The 25,697-nt window shown below is 41.0% G+C and overlaps 1 protein-coding gene across 2 annotated transcripts in view; it reads left to right on the plus strand.

Moving 5' to 3' along the window:
* The window catches only part of LOC144088027 (uncharacterized), a 162,465-nt gene that overhangs the window by 50,172 nt on the left and 86,596 nt on the right, over positions 1 to 25,697 (plus strand). For both annotated transcript variants that reach the window (XM_077618218.1, XM_077618220.1), the window contains exon 4: positions 24,088 to 24,214. The gene's annotated coding sequence lies outside the window, so the exon portion shown is untranslated. The remainder of the gene's footprint in view (positions 1 to 24,087; positions 24,215 to 25,697) is intronic.

Consider the following 25,697-nt stretch of genomic DNA (forward strand, 5'->3'; position numbering starts at 1 on the left):
AACAATGTTTATTTGAGCTTTTTTTTATATATTTTTTTAGATTTTTGAATTAAAAACACAGAAAAAATGGATTAAAAAATGACAATGATTGATTAAAAAGGGGGAAAATCAGTAAATTTAATGTACATCTATACTCTTCATTTGAATTTGATCCTAAAACAGAAAGTCGGCACTCATGATTTACTTTCCCGGGCCACACAAAATGATGCGGCGGGCCAGATTCGGCCCCCGGGCCGCCACTTTGACACATGTGCCATAGTAGATTTTTACCTGAACTATTTATTAGAAAACAAGAGTTACAACGTTCACAAATTGCTTCAAATGGACATTTGCATGTGGACTTTACTTAGAAAAGATTACAAATGCGCAGATGCATTTCTAAGAGCCGTTGTTTTTTCTTTATCGACCCGCGATGGGTTTCTACAAGACCTCGTAGGTTTTTAATATTATAGAAATTAAGTCTTACGTTGTACTATTACATAATCAAAATTGTGGTTTTTACGAGCTTGAAGTGATTGCGTTGCCTATTTTTACGTGAACCTGAAAAAGTTTGGTTCCACTTTGTCAACGTGAGGTCTGTGCTAACGCAAAGCTACTTAACTTGAGTCGATTGGAGTGCTAGCAGGAGGGGGCGGGGTTGTAAAACCATGAGGTTAAATTGTTAAATGACTTGTTTCTACGTGAATTTGAAGCTGAAGTTGTTCGGCGTATGCAAACTTCAACTTTTGGGTCGGTGAGAACACACAACGTTGTTACAAAACGGGGTGTGTTTGAACACGGCAAAAGTAGGAGAGACTTGCTTTAGCTAATGGGAAAGCCTTCAAGTGAGACCGTAATCTGGCCAAAATGTCAGTTCTCTTTCACGTGGGAGGCCTTGATGCTTTCCCAATTAAAGGGGGGAGTCGGAAAGAAACCTCCCACCAAACTGTTTTAACATATCGTGGTGGAACTTGGCAGATTGACACGTAGATCTCCGAGATGAACTGTCGTGCTCAAAGGAACTATGATGAAGCTTTTATTGGGTCTTAACATTGATTTGTAAAAAAAGACATTTTCTCTTCACTATCAGCAAAACACGCCATTCACGCATCCGCTCCGAATGCACTATCGATCGCGGCCGTAATTGAAATAAACGTAGAGAAAGTACCGTATTTTCACGACTATATGGCGCATCGTATTTGTCAAGCTGTATTGATGTCGATGTATACAGGCCACAATCCATTCGCAAATAGTAGCTAGCTGGTAGCTAGCGTAACTTTTCCAACAGTGCTTTCCATGCTTTGTCAAGCTGTATTGATGTCGATGTATACAGGCCACAATCCATTGGGTGTATTGACAAAAGAACTACTACATATCCCAGCAGTCACTGCGCAGTACTTTGTCTACAGGAAAAATAGTAGAGTCGGTGTACCCTATCAACTGATTCATTTTATTTTATCGTGATATTAATTTTAGTATTGGTCCATATATAAAGCGCACTGGATTATTAGGCGCCCTGTCTATTTTGGAGAAAATGTAAGACTTTTATATGCGCCTTATAGTCGTGAAAATATGGTAGTCTTACTTGAGATTTTCTCTCCGCTCGTAACGCAAGTTCAAAACGAGCCTCCCGCTCTCGTGTCTTTTCATTTCATCACTTTTGTTGTTTGAGCAGCTTATTGAAAGCGTGATTTCCCAAACTGCGCCTCTATATGTTCCCGGTCTCAGTCCCGCCTCCCCCAGCAAAGCGAAAGCGCCATTTGGTTTTGTTTGTGGAGCGGGCCGAGCCAACTGAACCAACAAGCCGACTGATTAAAATGAAAACGGACCCCCTCGCTCTCGACCCGCTGCCGGGAGTCCCGGCACATAAATCCCAGCCACCCCCCTAGTGAATAACGACCATCAACTTCCATATCTGCGGTCATGCCACTTAGTTCGATAGCTCAGTAAAAGATGTCAACAGTTTTTGGGGTTGTCTCGTAGCGAAGGATTCTGACATGCCCGAATCAAAATTGAATTTATTTAATATACCCCTGCCGTATAACATACCCGGGTATATTAAACGGCAACTCCGCTTTTTTGGCAAGATTTGTATGGTGTTCATGGGGGCATCATTATAGATACTTAAGTTCATTACAATTCCAAGTCAGACTTTATTCAGCAGGAAGTAGTTTTAACCTGAGCAGTAAGTAGTTTTAGTCTGCAAAACGTTGATGCAACCCGTCGCAGCATAAAGACTGCGTAGTGGATTGCACCTTCCTGTTTGTGCGCCATTTAATATACCCCTGCCGTTTAATATACCCGGGTATATTAAATGGCTGGGTATATTAAACGGCAAAATACGGAAATCCTGAATTTCTTAAGTACTGTGCTCGGGTAACGACAACGAATTTGCGGAAGTGGAAGTTTACGTCAAAATACTTTGTATAAAAGTGACCATTTTTGCTGAAAGGTGGATGGAGAGTTATGTTTTTCAATGGTTTATTTGCAGCCGAAAGCATGGAACGTGACCGAACAAAAGCAAGTGGCCTACTCCTCTACCCATCCAATCACACCAGTCAGAAATGTGCTGCGTTTAGTGACAGTCAGGAAAAAACTGCACTTAACACATCAAGATTGCAACGTCAAATCTTTACGTCTAGATGACTTGAACCAGAGGAGGTTTGACTTTGACCATTGGCAGCGGAAGGTCTGTCTGACCACAAGATTATATTTGCCGATAAGCGAGGCGTTTTTTTCTCTTAAACATAGACAAGAACTTGCTAAGCAGAAATTATGATACGTGGGACTTAATGCTAGGACGAGGTACTGGCGTCTTAAAGTCCAAACGTGGTAGGTGGAGGACATCGTAGCCCGAGGAATCCCTGCATGCTTAAAACCTGGAAAGCTATTTCAACTCGGTGTTTTATTTTTGACGGTGCCTACTCAAAGGTACAGGTGCGAGCGAGCTTTTGAAAGGACAAAAGCTTTCATCTTGGCTGACAGGCTCGCACGGGATAACTTGATCTGGCCACTGAGTGCTCCTTTTGCGACTACGCTTGACTACACGGCAACAATAACCCCTGCCGCTCGCCGCTGAAAGTGCAGTGAAGCTGAGCAAAAGCCCAACTGGGGTCATTTGCAACCAGTAACCTGTATTTTGTTTTTTTTGCGCCAGCAGGGATTTTTACAATGTATTTTAGCCTTGAATTGATCCTGAAGCGTCATCTTGAACAAGACCGTTGGAGTTAACAAATCGTATTTATTTTATGGATCGGAATTTTACATAACAATTTCGGCCTGCAGTCGTCATCTTCCCTATTTTAGTTGCAAAAAACCCATTATGAAGCCTAACTCTCCATCCAGCATTTTATCTGTATTTTTTTATACTACTGTAGTATTTTAACATTTCTTTTGAAATCCGACTTGCGTGAAAATTCGGGTTACTTCGTCAGCGTCAGAACAAAACCTGGTCGTACAACCAAGACAAACTGTCGTTATATTTGACATGAATTAATATTTAACCCTGACAAAGTTCATTTTCCTCAAATAAAAATAATCGTTCAACGCCGGCTCCCGTACTAGTAATTATTACAACATATGTAACATAATATTAATGAATTGACGATAGCTGCCAGAATGCTCCGACAAAATAGGTTGGAAGTCGTTAAGAACTACCGTATTTTTATACACAAGGTGAATGGATTATAAGCCAAGACCAAGGGTGTCAGACTCGGGTTGGTTTGCGGTCCGCGTTAACGTCAACTTGATTTCACGTGGGCCGGACCATTTTAGATATAATATTTAGATTTTTTTAAATAAATGGATTAAAAGAACTGGATTAAAAGCCCTGAATATTCCGTTTTTTTATAGATCTAAAACAATGTTTATTTGAGCTTTTTTAAAATATATTTTTAGATTTTACCAAATGATTTTTGAACTAAAAACACAGAAAAAATGGATTAAAAAATGACAATTATTGATTTAAAAGGGGGAAAAATCAGGAAATGTAATATACATCTATACTCTTCATTTTAATTTGATCCTAAAACAGAAAGTCGGCACTCATGATTTACTTTCCCGGGCCACACAAAATGATGCAGCGGGCCAGATTTGGCCCCCGGGCCGCCACTTTGACACATGTGGCGTACACTGTCAATTTTAGGTAAATAGTATAAATCGTAACTTTGTAAATTTGTAACTCTATCTTATGGTCCAAAAAATATGCCAATCGTTTTTTAATGCAGTAGCCGCGTGGATGGCAGACAAAATTGTTGAAAAATATCTTGGTTTAATTAGGATAAATTTGGCCTTAGATCAACTTGTTCCTACGAGCAGAAACCCGGGATCCGGATTTGGGCGGAGCTGACCTCGTGTTTCCTGGCGCTCGTTATTCTCATCGCACACCTGAGCGCGAGACGGCGGGCTAGCATCCTTAGTAATCAGCACCCGCCGAAGCCGAGCGTCCGCATGACACGTTGCCCGGCGGCAAGCCGTGTCACGACGCGCTGCTTTCAATCGGCGGCGGCGGTGGCGAGGCTGCTCGCACGCTGTGAATCTTTTCAGTGTGAATGACTAATGACGAACACGGGCATCCGGCATCCTCCGATGGCACCGAGTGTGAGATAGCACCCTTGCAGATTCACCCGGGTGTGAATATCCCCTGTTGGCCAACTGCTTCGGCACCTCCCACCGCCAATGCGCATTTGCCGTTGTGCCTACACGAAAGCATGTGTCTTGCCGCTTCCACAGCCAGACTGTCGGGAATTTGTATTCATTATCGGGAAAATGAACATCTGTACTTGATTATTTTTGGCACTGAAGTATTGGCGACCTTGATACGAATTTGAAATTCGCACAGTCATTTTTTTAGACAAACGAGCTAATGGTCTTTGGTATTAACTCGGGGATTCTAATAAGTTTCACGAATGATTGTAAATTTGGCAGAAACTACTTGACTCATACACATTCAAGACGTTGTATTGCAACCGAAATTTGAGCATGTTCCAAGCAATATCTTTTGCCCGTAATTTTTCTTGGTATTGTTGTACGAATACTCATTTCTGAAGGCCGTAGCGCTAAAATAGCATCGCTACCGAAGAGTACTAACAATGTGCTTTTTATGCAATTTCCGTTCTTACCACCGTAAATCAAGACGGTACCAATTGATTATCATTTCTAACTTGACAAATGCCCATCAGCCCGAATAGAAATTCCCTTTTTTTGTTTTTATTTTGGTGCCTTCTTACAATCTGCTTGTTTTGTTGTAAACACACGCTAGCAGTCAGACGCTATTCCCAGTGGGTCTGTTTTTTACGGTTGATGGCAGCTTTTCTTCCTTGGCTAAATTCCGTATTTTTCTATTTCTCCATTCAAGGGCGTAGAATCAGTTGTGGAATGTATGGATTTAACACAGGCATTCCGTACATACGGTAGCATGCCTTAGCGTAACAACACGCTAGCGTGTTTTCCAAAAGGCAGCCGGAGCAGAACTGAGTTGGGTTGTGCTTTATTAAAATCGTGTAATTCACAATGTACTCATGTTAGTACACCCTGATCATCAACCACCATCTTCTGTAACAATTTAGGCTAGTAGGCTAGCTAACCATCCAATGTGCCAGATGCACTCTCATTTTTCCGTGTGCGGTCGATTGGTCGCCGGTCTTTTGGTCACCGGTCTTTTGGTCGCCGTCTTTTGGTCACCGGTCTTTTGGTCGCCGTCTTTTGGTCGCCGTCTTTTGGTCGCCGTCTTTTGGTCGCCGGTCTTTTGGTCGCCGTCTTTTGGTCGCCGTCTTTTGGTCGCCGTCTTTTGGTCGCCATCTTTTGGTCGCCATCTTTTGGTCGCCGTCTTTTGGTCGCCGTCTTTTGGTCGCCGTCTTTTGGTCGCCGGTCTTTTGGTCGCCGGTCTTTTGGTCGCCGTCTTTTGGTCGCCGTCTTTTGGTCGCCGGTCTTTTGGTCGCCGTCTTTTGGTCGCCCTCTTTTGGTCGCCGTCTTTTGGTCGCCGTCTTTTGGTCGCCGTCTTTTGGTCGCCGGTCTTTTGGTCGCCGGTCTTTTGGTCGCCGGTCTTTTGGTCGCCGTCTTTTGGTCGCCGTCTTTTGGTCGCCGGTCTTTTGGTCGCCGTCTTTTGGTCGCCCTCTTTTGGTCGCCCCGACCGCGACAACGGGCGACCAAAAGACCGACAACCAAAAGACCGGCAACAAAACAAGGTAAAACAACAGTGTCTACGCATCAATAAAAGCCAACAATGGCCATGAGCAGTTTCACTGAGTGTAGAAGAAGAGTTTGTATGTACATGTGTTGTCCCTTTAAGAAGCTACACGAAGTCAGTCAGGGTCTTAACAAGTTCTCCAACAAAAAACAATAAAAGTCGGGGAAATTTGGAGCTTTTCTTTAGCCTAATAATGACTAGGGCATTAAGTATGACTAAATAGTCATTCGCAGTTTGTATTTTGGGAATTTGAGCAACGATTTAAATGGCGACCAAAAGACCGGCGACCAATTGACCGTGTACCCATTTTTCGACTACTTCTGTCTTTTTGCGAAAGCTCCACTTTAAACATTTTTAGCCCCAACATCTACGATGTGGGGATCTACTATGTTCCCCAGCAGTCATCCGTCACCCCCACCCCGATTTCAAGCGATACCTCATCGATACAACCGCGTATTAGAATGGCAAACGGGCGCCAAAAACGGGTGTCCAAGAAACGCTACTTTCTGACTCACGCAACCGAATCCTCATGTCATTTTCTTTGGGGAAAAAGTGACTGAATTCCAAATTGTACACTCTTAGCGGCGATTGAATTGGGAAGTTAGGGGCAACATGTCCACCTGGCAGAACCCCATGCAGGATTTGGCTTGTTTTGGAACGATTAAAACTGCAAGGAACTGTCTGTTAATTGTGTGGAAAACCACCATCTGCGCTCTGATTTTGTGCCCTAACGTAATACTTTCTTTTCCCGGACGACGGTTAACGTGAAGCTTTCGTAGCAGGCTCGCGGCTGGCTCGCCGCATGCAAATGGATCCCCACGCCGCCGCGTTCCGGCCTCCCACGGCTTTCCCATGGCGGAACGGCGGCGGAATCGGCGTTTCTGAGAAGCTTTGACCCTTTGTTGCTGTACTCGTGTGAGTGGGAATTAAGTGCTTTGGCTCGGTTGGGAGCTTTTGACGAAGTGGCGCGCTTGTGTAAAGCCAAGAACTGCGGCTAAAGAACCGCGTCTTTTGGGCAGATGCGACGGGTTCACGATGTAAAACATCCAAATGGCGAATTGCCGTCCATTAGCTCCGCCACCTGTCTCGGGAAAGCCGTAAGATTGGACCCCATTCGATTGTCGGGTGAGCAGTCGGGCTGACATTTAGACAAGGGTGGACACTTACATGGTATTTAGCCTATTAAATACCACGGATAGACACGTACTTCTCCGTAGAGAGATTTCATTGCATGACTTTATCGCCTATTGGAATAAATTGAGCTCTTCATATAAAGCAAAAAAAAGAAAAAGTTTTTGCAGGAATTACGATGCTTTTTTAGTACTGAAAACGGTGTTTTTAAATGCTTTTAACCGCAGGAATTCATTCATTCATGAGTCAAGCCCAAATTTGACAGGATAACTAAATATTAATGGGAAAAGTACATCTTATGCACTTGACTTTTTTTGTTTAAAGTATTTTTTAACGGTAATCAGGGATGAAAAATGCTAATGACGGGTTACTAGGTGTGGGATATGATTACAAATGTGATTCATTTTCTAATAAAGAACTTTATTTTCCAATTGAAACTGATTTTGAATGAATAAAATAGTCTATCATTAATTACTGTGTGCAAAAGTTGCATGTTTAAACTGCGATCAAAATGCGTTTTTTTAACTCGTTTAGTATTTCGTGATGATTTTTTTTGTAAATAACACGTTATTTTTTTGAGCATTTTTTAAGCCTTCATTTCATCTGTATATGATGATTACTACCTGACATTTTGTGGGATATTTAAATATTTCTGTACAAATCTTAAATAATTATATGATCTCACCTGCACTACTTTGAAAAGATCAAGTATCACATTTTTTTTAATCCATTGCGACACAATTCTGGACTTTCTGTACGATATTTGATTCCATTTTTTATACAATTAGTACGACACCAAGTCAATACTCCGAATAGTATCTGTACATTAAGATTAAAGCTTGTCACGATCCTCGTACTGTACATTTTAACGGAATATGTCTCGTACATGCTGGGAGCAATACACTTTTCCTAATGCCATTCGATGCGCGTCTTCATTGATATTGAAATATGTATATGTTCCGGCGCAGGCGACTTGGCAATATGTCATATGAATGATTGTCTGGAAGGGACGGGATTGGATCATTCTTCATTGAAACCAATGTGCCTGGGCTGTTGAAATGTCAGTGGGGTTCGGGTAAGGGTCAAGTTCCAAACAATTCAAATCTGCGGTGGCGCTTGTATAACGTGAGACATTTGGCCGCCGTGTGGGCGGATGCTTTAGATTTGCTAAGCAACCCTTACTAACTGGCTGTTGAAATCAGGGCAAGGTTTGTGGATAGTTTTCTGCTCCAGAGCTAAAAGCAGAACTTAACTGAGACAAAGTGGTTTTTAGGTATAAAGAAGGATTAGGGAAGGGGGAGGGTTTTAGGTACGGGAGAGGTTTAGAGACACTTGGGGGAGAAGAAATGTTGGTAATCTTTGAAAAATACTCTAAAGTTTATTCAGACTTGAATCTCAGAAATCGGTCCTTAAAATCAGGAAAAAGTCGGAATTCTCACGATAAGAATAGAATTCTGATCTTCAGGTGAGAATTTTGAGAGTGGAATCTGACTCTGAATTCTGATTTAATCTCTAAATTCTGTCTTAATCTCCGAATTCTGATTTAATCTCCAAATTCTGTCTTAAACTCTGAATTCTGATTTAATCTCCAAATTCTGTCTCAATCTCTGAATTCCGAGAGCGAATTCTGTCTTCATCTCCGAATTCTGTCTTGATCCCCGAATTCTGTTTGTCTCCAAATTCTGTTTTAGTCTCCAAATTCTGTCTTAATCTTAGAATTCTGATTTAATCTCCAAATTCTGTTTTAATCTCCAAATTCCGATAGCGAACTCTGTCTTCATCTCCGAATTCTGTCTTAATCCCCATATTCTGTTTTAGTCTCCGAATTCTGTCTTAATCTCCGAATTCTGATTTAATCTCTGAATTCCGAGAGCGAATTCTGTCCTAATCCCCGAACTCTGCCCTAATCTCCGAATTCTGTCTCAATCCTTGAATTCTATTTTAGTCCTCAAATTCTGTCTTAATCTCCAAATTCTGATTTAATCTTCAAATTCCAAGAGCGAATTCTGTTTTAATCCTGTTTTAATATCCAAATTCTGACTTAATCTCTGAATTCCGAGAGCGAATTCTGTTTTAGTCCCGAACTGCGTCTTAATCCCCAAATTTCCGTCATTCTGCTTTCTGCCCCATTACGAAAAATTGAAGAACCACGTTTGTTATTTTCTGAACACGACATCCGTCAGATGTTAGTGTTTTTCCTCGATAGGCGACGACCACATCGGCCATGCTTACACATACACGGCAACATATACCAACCATTATATAGAAGGGCTATGATTTGTGGAAGCAATGAGTGAAAAAAAACCTTTAGGCAAGACGTTCCGCAACAGAAGGAAGGACCATTTATCAGATCTTGCGTTCCATTTGACGTTGCGCACATATATAACCGGTCTCCTACCTCTCAGTCTTTCATCCCCGCATTTAGCCGCCTCCCCCCCGATCCTCTCGGGCCCCCCATTCGCGTCGACGCCACTCTTTGTTTATAGCCCTGACACGAACAGTGAAACGAGGTGTTTGAGGATAAGCGGAAAGCAATCAACATTTGTCAGCGCTTGTCAACAAGCGAATGATTTATGTCCGACGTGGGCGCTCGTTTGGCCCATCCTCCCGCCGGTCGGAGGCCCGTACGCCGCCGGAGGAAGCCCGTGGTTTGATTGCGGTGCGTGGAAGAAACGCACAAAAAAGGTGACGGTGTCACCTTGTCATTCTCGGGCCGGCTGCCAAACTAGCGGCGGGGGGGAGAACGCAATTGGCGTGTTTCCCAGTGTGTACGCCATGCGTGTTTGCGTGCGTTGATGAATCATTGTGATCCTCAACCCCCCGAAACCTTTCCTTCTCTCGAGCTGTCCGACTCGCTAGCCTCGTCCTCACCCCGTCGCTAACGCTGTAATTATCCGCCTGTGGTGGATGGGAACTCGGCAATAATACTCGAGTTTCCTCGTGCAAATGGAGATGCGGCTCACAAGGCTCGTAAAAAAAAGGAATGCTGTTGTGTTGAGTGCCATTTTTGCAAATTAAAAGATCTGGCAACCCGTGATATTAACATGGCGGACTACATCACACAAAATGAATGATTTCAATGTAAAATGCTACAGCCGTCGATTCATCTATGGTCTGATTCATCGAGTCATCAGGTAATGAGCGTTTAATCCTTTTAGAAAATATGATTGCAATAACTTTAATTTTGACCTGCATATCCATTGGCGTCAAACATTAAATTTGATGAAGAAATAAACGTATCTTCAAACTACAAAAAATATATCTATATATAGTGAGTGCAGGAGAACAATCCAAAATATTTAGCATTCCCAATATAGTAGTACATAAACTGTAACTGCTAGCGTAGCTATTAGCCACTCCCGATTAGTACCATCCCCGTGCAAATCGCTAATTAGCATAAAACTGATCATATACGCCTTAAAATAATCAAAACTTCTAGAATACCAATTGGTCTTTCAAAAGGTTCTATTAAAACATAGTTTAGCAAAAAAAACATTGTTAGCTGGTCGTTAACATAAGTAATCAATTAGAGCCGCTTCTGTAATGACTCACTGTTGCCCCCAGTGGCGCAAAATAGCAACTAAACACCCAGCAATTTGGCAACGCTAAGTAGTTCCACATAAATCAATGTTTAGGTATCATCACTGATTTTTTTTTTCAATCCAGAAGGGAAAATGTTATATTAACGCCATCACAAGTGCCATATAAATATCGTTTTTTATGAGGATGTCTTTATTTACTTTTGGCACTTGAATGTGTAGGCATCAATTTAACTGCTTTATGGCCTAAACATCGGGTATAACTTATAAACAAACTTTTGCCAAGGCCCGTGTAGTCTGTCAAATGACTCAGCTTGTTGGGAGTGTCTGATTATGGAAAAAAAATAAACACATTTGCGAAAAGCTCAGGTTCGAAGATCCGTTTTAAACACTTTTGCGATATTTCCTATTCTGTATTAATACTGGCAATTGTAAAGAGTTTCAGTGGTCATCAATTATACGCAACAGACACCCGAACCTCGAACTGTTTACTGCCCCTTGAGGTGCAAAATGAAAAACAAGGAACCTGTGATAGATAGCCTCATTAATAGATTTTCAGGGGAAAAAACAGGGTGTCGCGTTCTTGAATCTCACAAAGACGGATAGTCAGACGACCTCAGCTCTGTTTGCGACTTCGGGTCGAAGTCGAGTCGAGGGGTCCGAGCCAGGTCACGTCTCATCGCCCAGCTCGGACCGAATGTGAAGTCGGCGAAGATCAAGGTCCGCGCCGAAATAGACGCTCCGGCGGTGGCGGCGCTGTCACAACATCGGCGAGGTGGGTCGAGGTTAGCTAGAGGGTTTTTCTGCTTCAGGTGGGGAGTTGTTGGTGAGGAATAATGGTGAAGTCTCGCAGTTTTTGCCATTAAACAGTCCTCTAAGAAATGGTTTATTAAACAAAAGTATCTTTTGGTGCAGTTTAACAAAGATGAAAGATTGAGCGATGATTTTTTTGGTAAACTGCAGAGTGTTCGTCTTGTCAAGTCATTTGGGAGTGATGTGTTGTGAGGTTTTTGCGCTTTTTCACTTGAATGTTAACGATTCACGATGATTCGGGCCGTAAGCAAACGAGCCCTCAATTCTCATAAAAGTCAGTATTTTTATTTTTCTTACGATGAGGGGTCTCATATTCTGTAGTTTTTTGTTTTTTCGAGCGGATTCACATTTGCATTGTTTGGACTTGAGTAAATCCGAAAAGTTTTGGGGTGGTCGTGATTCGTTTGGGCGAAACCGTTCTGAAATCGTACATTTTTTTGCATGTTGTAGCCAAGGGCATTACGGGAAATGATGTTTGATTAGCATCGAAGTCTGCGCTTAGCAAAACGATAAATTTACGATATTTAGCATTAGGATTAAGGAGGAAAAAGCTTGCGTTTTGGTCCGAAATAAAGGAAGGCAACTATAGAATTCCCTTTGGGTTAAGAAAATTAAATTTTTACAGTTTTTAAATCATGATTTTGCTCTTTGATTCATTTTTTTTAAGCCCAGTTTAGTTGACCAAAGAGGCGGATCGTCGTTAAAATGGCAGCAAAACCGTGGAGACTATTTATTAGCCAGTTCCGCAAGTCTGCTAGCTCGCAATCTCCAGGAAAATCCCACTCACCGAGCCCATTTCTACGAAACGGTATAAAGCGTGAGACGTTCCGCCATCTCATTTAAAGACTAATTGGCTTATTCATTGCGCGCGAGAGGTCGCACGCTGTGTTCATGGTTTAATACGTGTGCGTCGGGATGATGAATACTGAGTCCCATTTATACGTCACGCACCAGCAACTGTACATCTACAGCGAGTGTGTGTATTTGTGTGCGAATAAATGTTCCGTGGAGATCTTGGTGGAGGCCATTTGCATAGCCGTGCTTGAGAAGATTTCACTGTGTAATTGGAGACAGAAGATGAGCATTGTTGTTGTTGTTTTTTTTTTTTTTTTTTTTTTTTTTTTTTTTTCAGTGATAGAAAAGAAGTGTTTTTTGACTGAAGTAATCGCGGTTATGAGCATAAAAGGGCTTTTTACGAGTGAAATTGACCACTTTTGAGTGCCTCGATGTTGGCCGCCAGTGAGCGCGTGTCGCAGATTACAAGTAAAAGCGCTTAAGAGACATTTATACCTGCAAATTTTGCATTTTTGCGTAGTTTTGGCTTTATTTGTAAGAAATTATTGCTCAAAATGTTTTAAGACTTTCGCAGACATTGAAAGAAAACTCGTCTTTTTGCATCTGTTTGACTTGAATCATTGAAAAGTTGCTTTTTTTGTCATCGTTATTTTATACATAACGTTTTATTTAAAATGTTTTTATTCGGACCACTTTTGAGTGCCTCGTTGTTGGCCGATTACAAGTTGAATGCTTTTATTGTCATTACAAGTTGTCGCAGATTACAAGTAAAAGCGCTTAAGAGACATTTATACTTGCACATTTTGCATTTTTGTGTAGTTTTGTGTTTATTTGTAAGAAATTATTGCTCAAAATGTTTCGAGACTTTCGCGGATATTGACAGAAAACTTGGCTTTTTGCATCTGTTTGACTTGAATCATCGAAAAGTTGCTTTTTTTGTCATCGTTATTTTATAGATAGTTTTATTTAAAATGTTTTTATTAGCTCGGGAACAGATTTCTTAAAGAGTTTGATTAGATTTTCTGTGGGGACCTTGAGTATGTTGCTACACCAGCTTAATTTACTTGCAAATTTTGCATTTTTGCGTAGTTTTGGCTTTATTTGTCAGAAATTATTGCTCAAAATGTTTATCAGCTTTCGCGGACATTGAAAGAAAACTCGTCTTTTTGCATCTGTTTGACTTGAATCATCGAAAAGTTGCTTTTTTTCCCTCATCGTTATTTTATAGATAAAGTTTTATTTAAAATGTTTTTATTAGCTCGGCACCAGATTTCTTGAAGAGTTTGATTAGATTTTCTGTGGGGACTGTGGAGTACGTTGCTACACCAGCTTAATTTGCGTCCAAATTCCCATTAAAATCATTTCAAAATGCACATTAAGGGCTAAAAATGTCACTAGTTGACCGCTTGAAATTTTCCCACGAGGATTGTAAGCAACTTTTTCCAGCAACGCCATCTTAAGCCACAGAAGGAGCCCCGGATGAAATATCTGCTGCGCCCGGCAGGAGACAAATCTATGCTTTTCAGGGAAAATAGTGTCTATTCGGCGATATCTTTTGTAGGCAGAGGCCGGCCAGGGTCTCCCAGGGACCAATTGGGAAGCCGCCTTCCATCCCAGGGCTTTGTGTGCTAATTACAAGGGTCACAAAGACTGATGGCTTAACAGGGAAGGTCGCCAGATGAGATTTTGACTGCCGACCACCCTCTCTCCCGTGTTTCCCCCATCGAGTGCTCTCGGACCAACATGGGCTGACGTGGATCATCGAATCCACGAGCCGCCGGAGGGATTCCAAGAGTCCAGGTAGACCCCCAAGCTGACGGTCCACCAGAGGTCGTGTGAAAGGTGTCCTTCCATTAGATTTGTTGAGTCATGAGATAACCGTAAGCCCCGCCCCCGTTCCTCCTTGTGGCAATCCTTTCCAGCCGGGATGGCACGTGATGGTTATTGCTTCTCATTGGCTGTCGCGGATGGTGCTAGACGAAGTAGGGTTGTTTTGAAAATAATCGGATTTGACTTTGTTGCCAAACTTTGGAACTTTGGAATGTGACCTTGTAGATTGTAGAGGATTTAACTTAGAAGTTTGAATGGGTTCAAAGGTTTTCCAATAATCTACTGGTTGGTTGGCATTGACGGCGGTAGACGTCCAATCCATTTGGATTCGGAGCCGCTGGCAGGGATTTATTGCTTTTAGTTGAAAGGGATTATATTTTAATAAGTCAAAAAAATGATATTTCAAGAAAGCTCAGTTTTATGTATATATGTATATGTATATGTATATATATATATATATATATATATATATATATATATATATATATATATATATATATATATATATATATATATATACATAAGTATATGTATATGTATTTTTTGACTTTACATGAGAACCAAATATTTTGACCTAAATGGTTTGCAACCGTATTTTGTGTTGCACTAGTGATTTCCCCCCCCCAATTTTTTTTTCATTATGCGGCCTGGCGGATTGAGTGGTTGGCACATTGGCCTCACAGCTCTGGGATCCTAGGTTCAAATCCAGGTTCACCTTTGTGGAGTTTGCATGTTCTCTCTGGGCATGCGTGGGTTTTGTCCAGGTACTCCGGTTTCCTCCCACATCCCAAAAACATGCATGGTAGGCTGATTGGATACTCTAAATTGCCCCTATCCACGAGTGATTTAGTTGTCCGTCTCCTCGTGGCCTGCGATTGGCTGGGACATTGAACGTGACAATAAGAAAATCACAATTTAAAATGAATTCAATTTATATTGTAAAGATTGACCCAAGAAATCTTTGTTGTCGTGACACATTTTTACTGAAAGTATCTGCATATGGTGAAAAAGTTAAATATTTTTTGTTGGAATTGAGGGTGTCCCTCTAGTCTGGCCTGAAGTCAGCTGGGATAGGCTCCAGCACCCCCAAGGATAAAGCGGTTCAAAAAATGAATGATATTTTTTGCCAAATTACCCTCTTATATGGCCTAAATGTTGGATAACTGTTCAAATTGGAAAAAAAAATCCCTCAATACACAAAATCCTACCTAACATATGACAGATATCACAGATATATGTATATACGTTTTATTTTTTATATATTTTTTAACCGATTCCATAGGATTTGAAGATTTCCTTCGGCACGAACGATGATCCCGCTCGGGAGTCGCCGGCGTAATTGAATAAGGATGAGGGAATCACTATTTGGCCCACTTGAGCTCATTGGCTTTATTATTGATGATGGCGGCTTTGCGTGAATAAGAAAAATTGCCGCGTAATCTCTCACGGGACGCATTTCATTTCTCAGCTCTTCTTATCTCACCTTTAATGACTCGCGTTACACTTTGCAGCCGCTTAAAAGGCTCCGGCGGCCGGCCACCAAAGCCAGACTTTTTTTTTTTTCTCCACGGCAAAGAAGGGGTCTGATTTATGTGCGGTCGGCATGGCGATCGCATCTCTCGGACGCTCTTTGTCTTTGCTGCGCTGAAAAGGGACAGGAAGTGTGCGGCGGCAGGGCAGGGCAGGAACTGGCTGACTTATTCATCGGCTTTGGCGGGGATTTCTCCCGGATGATGAATGGCGAGCGAGCCAGCGAGCGTCCGAGTTGGGCTCTGTTTGTAAATAATGGAACATCTCCCATGATGCATTGCGCGGGGCTTGATGTGGCGCTACAAGTGTTTGTGGGAACTTTGGAGACCTTGCTTAGAAAACCTGGAAAGGTGTGTGTGGCTAAGAATAAGGGTTTATTTTTGGGGGTACTTGACATTGTCCTTCTAGACATACAACAAAAAAAACTTTTTTTTTTAAACTTTTTTACCATATGCAGATTCTTCCAGTAAAAATGTGTCACGACAACAAAAACATCTTGGGTCAATCTTTACAATATAATTTTAATGAATTTGAAATTGTGATTTTCTTAGTCTTTTTTTGCAAAGTTTGTTTCACGAGTGTAAGTTTAAATACGTACATAGTATAAAACATACTTTAATGTGTATTTTGTTGCAAAACATATACTTCAAGATTATTGTCTAGTCTCCATCATCGCCAGCCAATGAGTTAATATTTAAAAATAAAAACATGGTGGCCTAGCAGTTCTGGATCGAGGGTTCGATCACTGTTTGGAGTTTGCATGTTCTCCCCGGGCCTGTGTGGGTTTTCTCCGGGATCTCTCGTTTGCTCCTATATCCCCAAAACATGAATGCTAGGCTAGCTGGCTAACACTCTAAATTGCCCCTAGTTATGAGTGATTGTTTTTTTTTTCTCCATGTGCCCTACGATTGGCTGACCACCGATTCAGGGTGTTGTCCCCCGCCGGGTGGTATAGGCTCCAGCACCCCACGCGACTCTAGTGAGGATAAGCGTTAGGAAAATGTAACAAATGACAGAATTAAAAACATTCTAAAAACACGATCTCTTTTGCCTGATCGGGCCCGATTCCTGAACGGTATCTATGTGCCCATCGATTGGCTGACCACAGATTAAAGGTGTTGTCCCCCGCCTGTTGGTATAGGCTCCAGCACCCCACGCGATTCTAGTGAGGATAAGCGGTGGGAAAAGTGAACGAATGACGGAATGAAAACATTCTAAAAACACGATCTCTTTTGCCTGACCGGCCCCGATTCCTGACCGGACCCGATACCTGAACGGTATCCGTGTGCCCATCAATTGTCTGACCACAGATTAAGGGTGTTGTCCCCCGCCTGTTGGTATAGCCTCCAGCACCGACCGTGACTCTAGTGAGGATAAGCGGTAGGGAAAATGAACGAATGACGGAATAAAAACATTCTAAAAACACGATCTCTTTTGCCTGACCGGCCCCGGTTCCTGACCGGCCCCGGTTCCCGGCGTCCCCCGGTTCCTGACCGTGAGTCCCCCGGTCGCAGAAATAGAGGAAGCAGATAGCAAACGGATGGAAGCTTTCCACCGGAGTCGAAACGGTGGACAGCAAGCTATTAAGTCTAAGCGAGGGCCCGGGGTCCACTCAAGTTTTCCACTCCTACTCCGAGTATTCCTTGCACTGGCACGCACTCGCAGCCTCTTAACCTCCCGTTCCAGCCCCGTTCCGTCTGAACTCTTTCTCTCAGCGCCGAGCCGAGCAGACTCAAGGAAACGCTTCATTTAAATGTACATAATTTGCCGCGGAAGGCTCACTCTTGGTCTCGCCGTTTCCCCCGTGGCGCCGCAACAGCTCGGGAGAGACAGACGGAGGGAAGAGATCTTTTTATTTTTTTATTTTATTTTTTATCCCGCCAGGAATCCAGTGGCCCGGACACGAGCGCTAACCGATAAAAGGCGGGGCGGAGAAAGTGCGGGTAGAATGGACATTCATCCCCCCGAGAGACTTTTTCATGCCAACGCCTGCGTCCGTCGTATTTGCCCACCGCGGTTTATAGACTGGAAATAATGCGGCGCCGGGCACCTGTGCCGACTCAATGTTTTGTTATCCGTGCAATCTGTGTGGTTTTTGTCAAGTCCTTCGCTGCCTTCAGCTGGCATCGGACGATCGTGGCGCCAAGCGTACCATCCATTTGGAAGGGGAGGAGCTCCATGAATTAGCGCTGTCCATGGTGTCACATAAGTTCATTAGCGGATCCCAAAAAAATACCCTTAAAGCAACAGGAAGTGACCCGAAAACAACAGGAAGTTACCGATGAACAGGAGGCAGCTCAAAAACGTCTTCGGGAAATGATCCAAATTTTACAGGAAGTGACCCAAGCCTAAAATCACAAGGAAGTGACGCCATGACAACGATATATGTCCAGTTGACTCTGGGTATGGATGCTCATCTTTTAGGGCCATTGACGGCATTAGATGTCCTATCCATTTTGACTAAAAGCGGGTTTCTACTCCTTAAAATATATTGGACTGAAGCATTGTGGGTACAGTTACAGTTTAATAGTTTGTGCGGACAGATGACGAAACGGTGGCTATAGTTCAATGGCCAATGGGTAAAGTTCAGTCATCTGTGGGTACAGATTAGCTAGCAAAATGATTTTCACTTGAACGTGAACGATTCATGATGATTTGGGCCGTAAGCAAACCAGCCCTCAATTCACATAAAAGTCAGCATTTTTATTTTTATTACGATGAGGGCTCTCATATTCTGTAGTTTTCTGTTTTTTCGAGCGGATTCACATTTGCATTGTTAGGACTTGAGTAAATCCGAAAAGTTTTGGGGTGGTCGTGATTCGCTTGGGCGAAACCGTTCTGAAATCGTACTTTTTTTTTGCACGTAGCATCTTTCCCTAGCTTGAAATTATGTGTGGTTAGCATCGAAGTCTGTGCTTAGCAAAACGATAAATTTGCAATATTTAGCATTAGATTTAAGGAGGAAAAAGCTTGCATTTTGGTCCGAAAAAAAGGAAGGCAACTATAGAATTCCCTTTGGGTTAAGAAAATTAAATTTTTACAGTTGTTAAATCATGATTTTGCTCTTTGATTCATTTTTTTAAGCCCAGTTTAGTTGACCAAAGAGGCGGATCGTCGTTAAAATGGCAGCAAAACCGTGGAGACTATTTATTAGCCAGTTCCGTAAGTCTGCTAGCTCGCAATCTCCAGGAAAATCCCACTCACCAAAGCCATTTCTACGAAACGGTATAAAGCGTAAGACGTTCCTCCATCTGGGTGCGCCGTAGTCCAGCCGACGAGTTCAACATCATAATAAATCAGTTTAGTGGTGTGAAATAGAGAATAGTAAAGTTATACCCATTTGTATCCTTTGTATTACCAGTTGAACGTTGGTGACGGTGATGGGTGGACACGTTTTTATGTATTAGCAGTTGAACGTTGGTTAAGATGATGGGGTTTGAAACTGGTTTTTACGCGCCTGATGTTGGATTTCAGTCAAATTGCAGGTTCTATGAGCAACTGGGTGTTGGCCGTCATGGGTAAGAAGTCATTTTTAGTTGAAGTCAGTTGCCAATTTCCGTCATTGGAAGCCAAAACCTGGCTACGTTTTTTCGTGAGAGGCAATTTGTTGTCCGCCACAAAACCCTCATAGCCAGACTTGGACCCAAGCAATTCGCCGTTAGGGGATGAGACGGATTGCTCGAAGTGGAAAGAAAAAGACGGCAGTGGAAATTGGAGGAGAGTGAAAAGTGACTTTGGCCTTTGTCAAAGTCGACACTCGACCTTTTTGCAATCGGGCAGGTGATTGCGCTGCGCCGGTCGCATGCGGGCGGATTGTGTACAATACGTGCGGCGGAATACTTTGGGGGATTTAGTGCAGGCGCCTTGACCCATATTAGGCAGAGCTTGGAGTGTTTGTTCTGCCGCTGAGCCTTGTGGGACAGAACAAAGACAACAAATCCCTTCCACTGCATTGGAATCCCCATCATTTTCCCATAATGAGTCAACAAGGAGAGACGCGAGATGTTTTTTATTTTTTTTTAGAGGACGAAACAACCTCTCGCTAAAAAAAAATTCCACGCCGCGCTGTACCGTAGGTTAAAAAGTGTGTTTTGGTCACATTTTTATTCACTGACTCCCATTCCAGTGGAATTTGAATATCGGTCTGCCGGGTTTTCAACGTTGCACTGATAAAAAAAATAGGAGGAAAATGCTTCCTAGATGAAAGTAGACATACTTGACGAAATTGGGCTCAATAAAAAAAGAAAAAGGAGGTCAAAAGTGTCAATCGGCGATAGTTTTTGAGATGCAGGACCTGGTCGAAATGTTAAAGAAGTACTAAGTAACTTTTCTCTTTCATGGATTTTGGCGACGCCAGTGGACAAAAGCGGTAGTGTTTTGCCAAAAGGATTCCCATTTGATCATTAATCTAATTGTGGCCCAAAAAAAATCATAAAAGGGGGAATAGACGAATGCTGTAAAACACGCAGCAAATTTGTGCTTTTTTGAGTGTAATCAAACTTTTACATGAAATATCCTGAATATTTGAGCTAACCATCTTCCTAAATTTTGCAGTGAGATTAAGTTGGAAAATATAAAAAAGTGAAATATTGGTGTGCCTGAAGCTGCTAAACTGTTATTTTTATGATGTTCCCAGAAGGTTTCAACATATTTAGTGACATTTAAGTCAACGTTACGCTTGCGTCTTGCCGTAAATGTCAATGCGTTTGTTTTGGTTTTCCAACTTTTGGCTTGTCACACTGTTTTTTTTTTCTTTTATATGAGGATTTTTAAATGGAAAATGTATACATTAGTGTATTTTGATTTGTTGTGTTGTTGTTTAACACTTAAGTCGAGATATGACATCACTTGCAATCCATTCAGTTCCTCCGTTTTTTAAAAATTAAGATTCAAAGCAGCACCAATTGCTTAACATTTTAAATATATTAAATCAAGTCTGAAATTGCCTATTTTTTTTCCTGAGGTATCGAACAGATCGCAAATTTTGGCGGCTTGGAAAAAATATTCCATCGTGACATCCCTACTATGAAATATTACCTTTTGTCTCCCTTGGCGATGATTTGTTGTTTATTAATATAACATTTTGAACATATTTTACGTGATGTGATGCTAACACAGCCGGCACGGCAAAGCGCTAATTTCCGTTCAACAAAAAACAACCGTGAGCAGAAAGCCGAGGTGTGCTAAAATTATTATAGTTTCCATTTGCTGTTCTACTTTGACTCTTAATTTAAATTAACTTAATGCAGACCTGGTGTAGTTTTGCGCCTAATTTCTTCCCTCTGACGCGGTAACGCTTTTAGGCAGCTTTTTAGCGTGCGTCTTTGTGCAAACTTTTTTCTCTAAATGGGACTCTCAGGTTTAATTAGCCTGAGCAAAATGATTTGGCCTTTTGGCAGCGGCGCCGGCTCTCACTCCGTTGCCAAAGTTTGCCGGAGACCATGGCAACCGGGTGGCGCGCTGACATTTTTAGCCGGCGGCGTTTGTCACCTCGCGCTCTCCCGCTGCGTTTGCCTCTGACATTTTGAAAAGAGGGCGGAGTTGGCGCCAGGTGTCACTTTGACTCAGGCGCCTCTCCGCTTATTTACCATTTATTTTATTTTGAAGTATCGACTTATTGGCTGCCATTGAAGGTGATCCACGTCCAATCTAGTTTGATTGAATTGAATTGAATTGATGCTTGAATGCTTTTATTGTCATTATACAAGTATTATTTGTGCACTGTGGCTTTAAATCTCATTATATTTGTATAATGACAATAAAAACATTCAATTCAAGTCAATTCAATAATGATATTTAAAGCCTGACCACGTGAAGTGCACAATAACAACAACAAACAAACAGACAAATAAATAATCAATAATTAAAATATCAATAAATAACACATTTAACGATCCACAATTAAGTAAATAATAAATAAGTAGTCAACATAATAAGTAGTCAACATAATAAGTAGTCAACAACATAAATAAGTAGGGAAGTGCACAAATAACAATAAACAAACAGGTAAATAATCAATAAATAATAATAAATAATCATTAAATAAGTAGTAAATAGATAAATAGTCAACATATTAAACAAGTAGTAAATAAATAGTCAACATATTAAATAAGTAGTAAATAAATAGTCAACATATTAAATAAGTAGTAAATAAATAAATAGTCAACATATTAAATAAGTAGTAAATAAATAGTCAACATATTACATAAGTAGTAAATAAATAAATAGTCAACATATTACATAAGTAGTAAATAAATAAATAGTCAACATATTAAATAAGTAGTAAATAAATAGTCAACATATTAAATAAGTAGTAAATAAATAAATATTGAACATATTAAATAAGTAGTAAATAAATAAATAGTCAACATATTAAATAAGTAGTAAATAAATAAATAGTCAACATATTAAATAAGTAGTAAATAAATAGTCAACATATTAAATAAGTAGTAAATAAATAAATAGTCAACATATTAAATAAGTAGTAAATAAATAAATAGTCAACATATTAAATAAGTAGTAAATAAATAAATAGTCAACATGTTACATAAGTAGTAAATAAATAAATAGTCAACATAAAAAAAGAAGCAGCGATCAAGTAATTGGATTAATATTAATATGGGAAAAAATAGTCACCATCCGTATTCGTTGACCAGAACCAGTCATGTCATCGGAAATCAAGCCAATCACGTCATTTCAAAAGATTAGCTTTTTAATATACATTGACTTTTTTAATGGTTAACTCGGAGGTCTCCAATCGTAGATGTCCCATCCATTTGGACCGGGAAGGCTGGCCGCCAATAATGTACTTGAAACGCCCATTCCAAATGGGTCGGACAATCTCCCGTGATCATTGGCAGCCAATGAGTTATAAAATCCCCAATAAAGCATTACAATGAATAAATGATCATATTCATGCCACATTGAGTGCATGCGGAAAAAATTCATGTGCGAGCGAGCGAGCGTGACGCCCGTTTTAGCCAGCAGTGGCGTAATTGAAAATTGAATAGGAGAGTGAAGTTGCGGGCTCCAGATGGCTCTTCCAACGTCTCCTTGGAACCAGTTACTCGGCGCTAAGACAAAAAAAAAACCCTCTTTTGAGCGGCCTCTTAACGATTTGCGCTTTGATGAGGATCGGCGCCGGAAGCTGGCGTGGGCTCCCCTTATTGACATTTTTCAGCGGCCCTGGCGGGTCCTCGTGGGTCCTCTTTTCCCTCTTTGCCCGACTTCACCTTCGCTCGCTAAGCACTTCCTTTTCCCAACTTGTCAGCAGGTTAATGATTTCACTTTGTACAGTTCACCCTGGCTAATTGTATTTTTTTTTCTTACCCCGTCTTCTTGCCTGCTTCGCTTTTTTCGAGATGCGGCAAAGTTTAGGATCAAGTTCTGTTTAATTGCCAGCAGGAGGCGGATCTAGAAAAGTACAGTGATACCTCGAGATACGAGCTTTTTGCACGGCAACGCAACAAATTTAAATGAACTTGGATGACGATGCAGACACACTCAAAAATAAGTTGAATCTAACCTTACACTAAACTTAATTCTAATTTGTTTTAAATTTTGATACCTTTCTTGGCTCTATTTGCCCCGCCTCCACCCTGACTTTCAGATGCAAGCTATCGAGGGTTGTTTGCTTTTGTCTTCCCTTCCAAATATTCCCAAAATGATGCACACAAATGTCCTCACAATAGGATAACGCACGACCAGTAGTATACACTCCTCTCGTATTAGCGATGGCGCCGCCATTCGCACTGACTAACGCCAATATTTTAGAAAACAGCAGAATGAAACTATATTACGATTGAATTGTGCTTGAACTAATCAATAGGGTGATCCTCATCGATTAATTGTTTCAACCCTAATATTGAATATTTGGCAGATGTCGGAGTTTTGCACTCGTAAATTGTCAAATTAAGCAGAGGTTTTTAATTTTTTTTAAATTATTATGATTGATGCCAACTGTGGTGGCAAGCCCGTCTTTTTTGGCACAAGCAGTTGACACCCCATTGGCCACCCTGGAGGACACGCCCATGACTGTGGGGGTGTTTTTTCATGTCGATCAACATAATTGGAGTACGTACCCACTTTGTTCACATCCGCTTTTGTGACTATTTTTTTTTCCTGATTACTAGTAACGTTTCATTTTGGGAAGAAGTTCACACTTTTGCATCAAGTTTCCAATGTTGCCAGGCAGAATAGACAGAAAATAAAATTCAGGCTGGCTAACACAGAAATGAATGTGATTTCCGCTAACGACGCTAATTTTGTTTCTTTATTTTACAGGAAAAAAAGACCACCGTTTGTGACCCAAGTCAAGTTTAATCCAACCCTTGAAGTGAAAGTGGAGTTTAATGAAACCAGGAAATAAAGCCATCTGTGTCTGAGTCCAAGATGGCGACCATTTGAACAGGTACGCAAACTATACACTATAAAAGATGTGCAAACTAATATTAAGTACAATGAAAAATAACAGGGAGTGAACTTAAAAATAGAGCATTTTCTTTCTGATTTGACAATTCTATCATTAGTTTTCATTTAATTTTATGACCGTAAATCCCCTCCTTTGACCCCTCATAAGCCACGCCCATTGTCTCAGGTAGATTTCTATCTCCTATTTTCTAGTATTTCGAGTAACAGACTTTACTGTCCAAATGTAGACGCTTTTGTGTAAACAAGCCATTTGCCACTATGATGAATTTGCTTTTTATGATCGTAATAGTCGATCTCTGTGTAAAAGAGTCTAATGGGAGTATCTCAAGTGCGTGTTTGTCTGCGTGCCAGTGGATGGCAGGTCACGGGAACATATGGCATGACGGGAGAATAATGAAGTTGTCTTCTCGCACTGGCACGTCTCCAGAGGTCATGTGAATGTGCTTGTGTGAGACGGCGGCATATGGGCCTCGCACGCATGCGTGGATTGCTTGCGTTGCGATGTCAGGTCCAACCACGGCTGGAACGGAGAGTTTTCCCCGTCGTTTTGCGCCAAAGTTTGAGTCCGAGTCACCCGATCTGGCGATACCGTTGCCATACTTTGGGAATTTAGCACCAGACGTACATTTTTCTGCTTTCTTTTGAGCAATAATCTCGTCCGCCTTATTTCGTTTGTAGCATTGTAGCCATTGAAAACAACTTCAAAATCCCCCAAAAATGTATGCACACTAAAAATAATTGTAAACACAAAAAGGATATTTATTAGCTATTTACAATTAATTAAAATAAAGTAGTCAAAATGCACGAAAAGACAAAAAATGATACTTGTAAATATTCTCAGACTTGAAATCATAAAATTCTAATTAAACACCACGTTTACAATTATTTTTAATGTGCATACATTTTTTTGGGACACCCTGTATGATTTCTGACTGTGATTGGATGGCAAGCAATTGAAGATGAATGAATGAATGCTATTTTTCCTTCCAATGCAATCTTTTAAAATTGTTGCCTCTTACAAAATAGCCATTTTACATCTTATTTTTATTTTTCGTAGGCCCCAAACTAGAAAAAAAATCTTTAAAAAAATGTTTTTTTTTTTGTTTTTACCGAATTACAATCTTCCAAAAAAATTAGTTCATTGCCATTGGCCGCAATAGGCATTCATTTTTTTGATATGGGAAGGCTGGCATTGATGATCATGCCATTGACTACATAGATATATAAATGTATATTTTCAAGTCATCATTCATTGACATCGACAATTTGATTGTAGTGAGAGGCAGCAATCAAACGATGAATTAATACCGTATTTTCACGACTATAAGGCGCACTTAAAAGTTTTAAATTTTCTCCAAAATAGACAGGGTGCCTTATAATCCAATGTGTTTTATATATGGAAAAAAATTTAAATGTGTTATTCATTGACGGTGCGCCTTATAATGCAGTGCGCCTTATAGTCG

Source organism: Stigmatopora argus, chromosome 14, assembly GCF_051989625.1.
Source record: "Stigmatopora argus isolate UIUO_Sarg chromosome 14, RoL_Sarg_1.0, whole genome shotgun sequence".
NCBI lineage: Eukaryota > Metazoa > Chordata > Actinopteri > Syngnathiformes > Syngnathidae > Stigmatopora > Stigmatopora argus.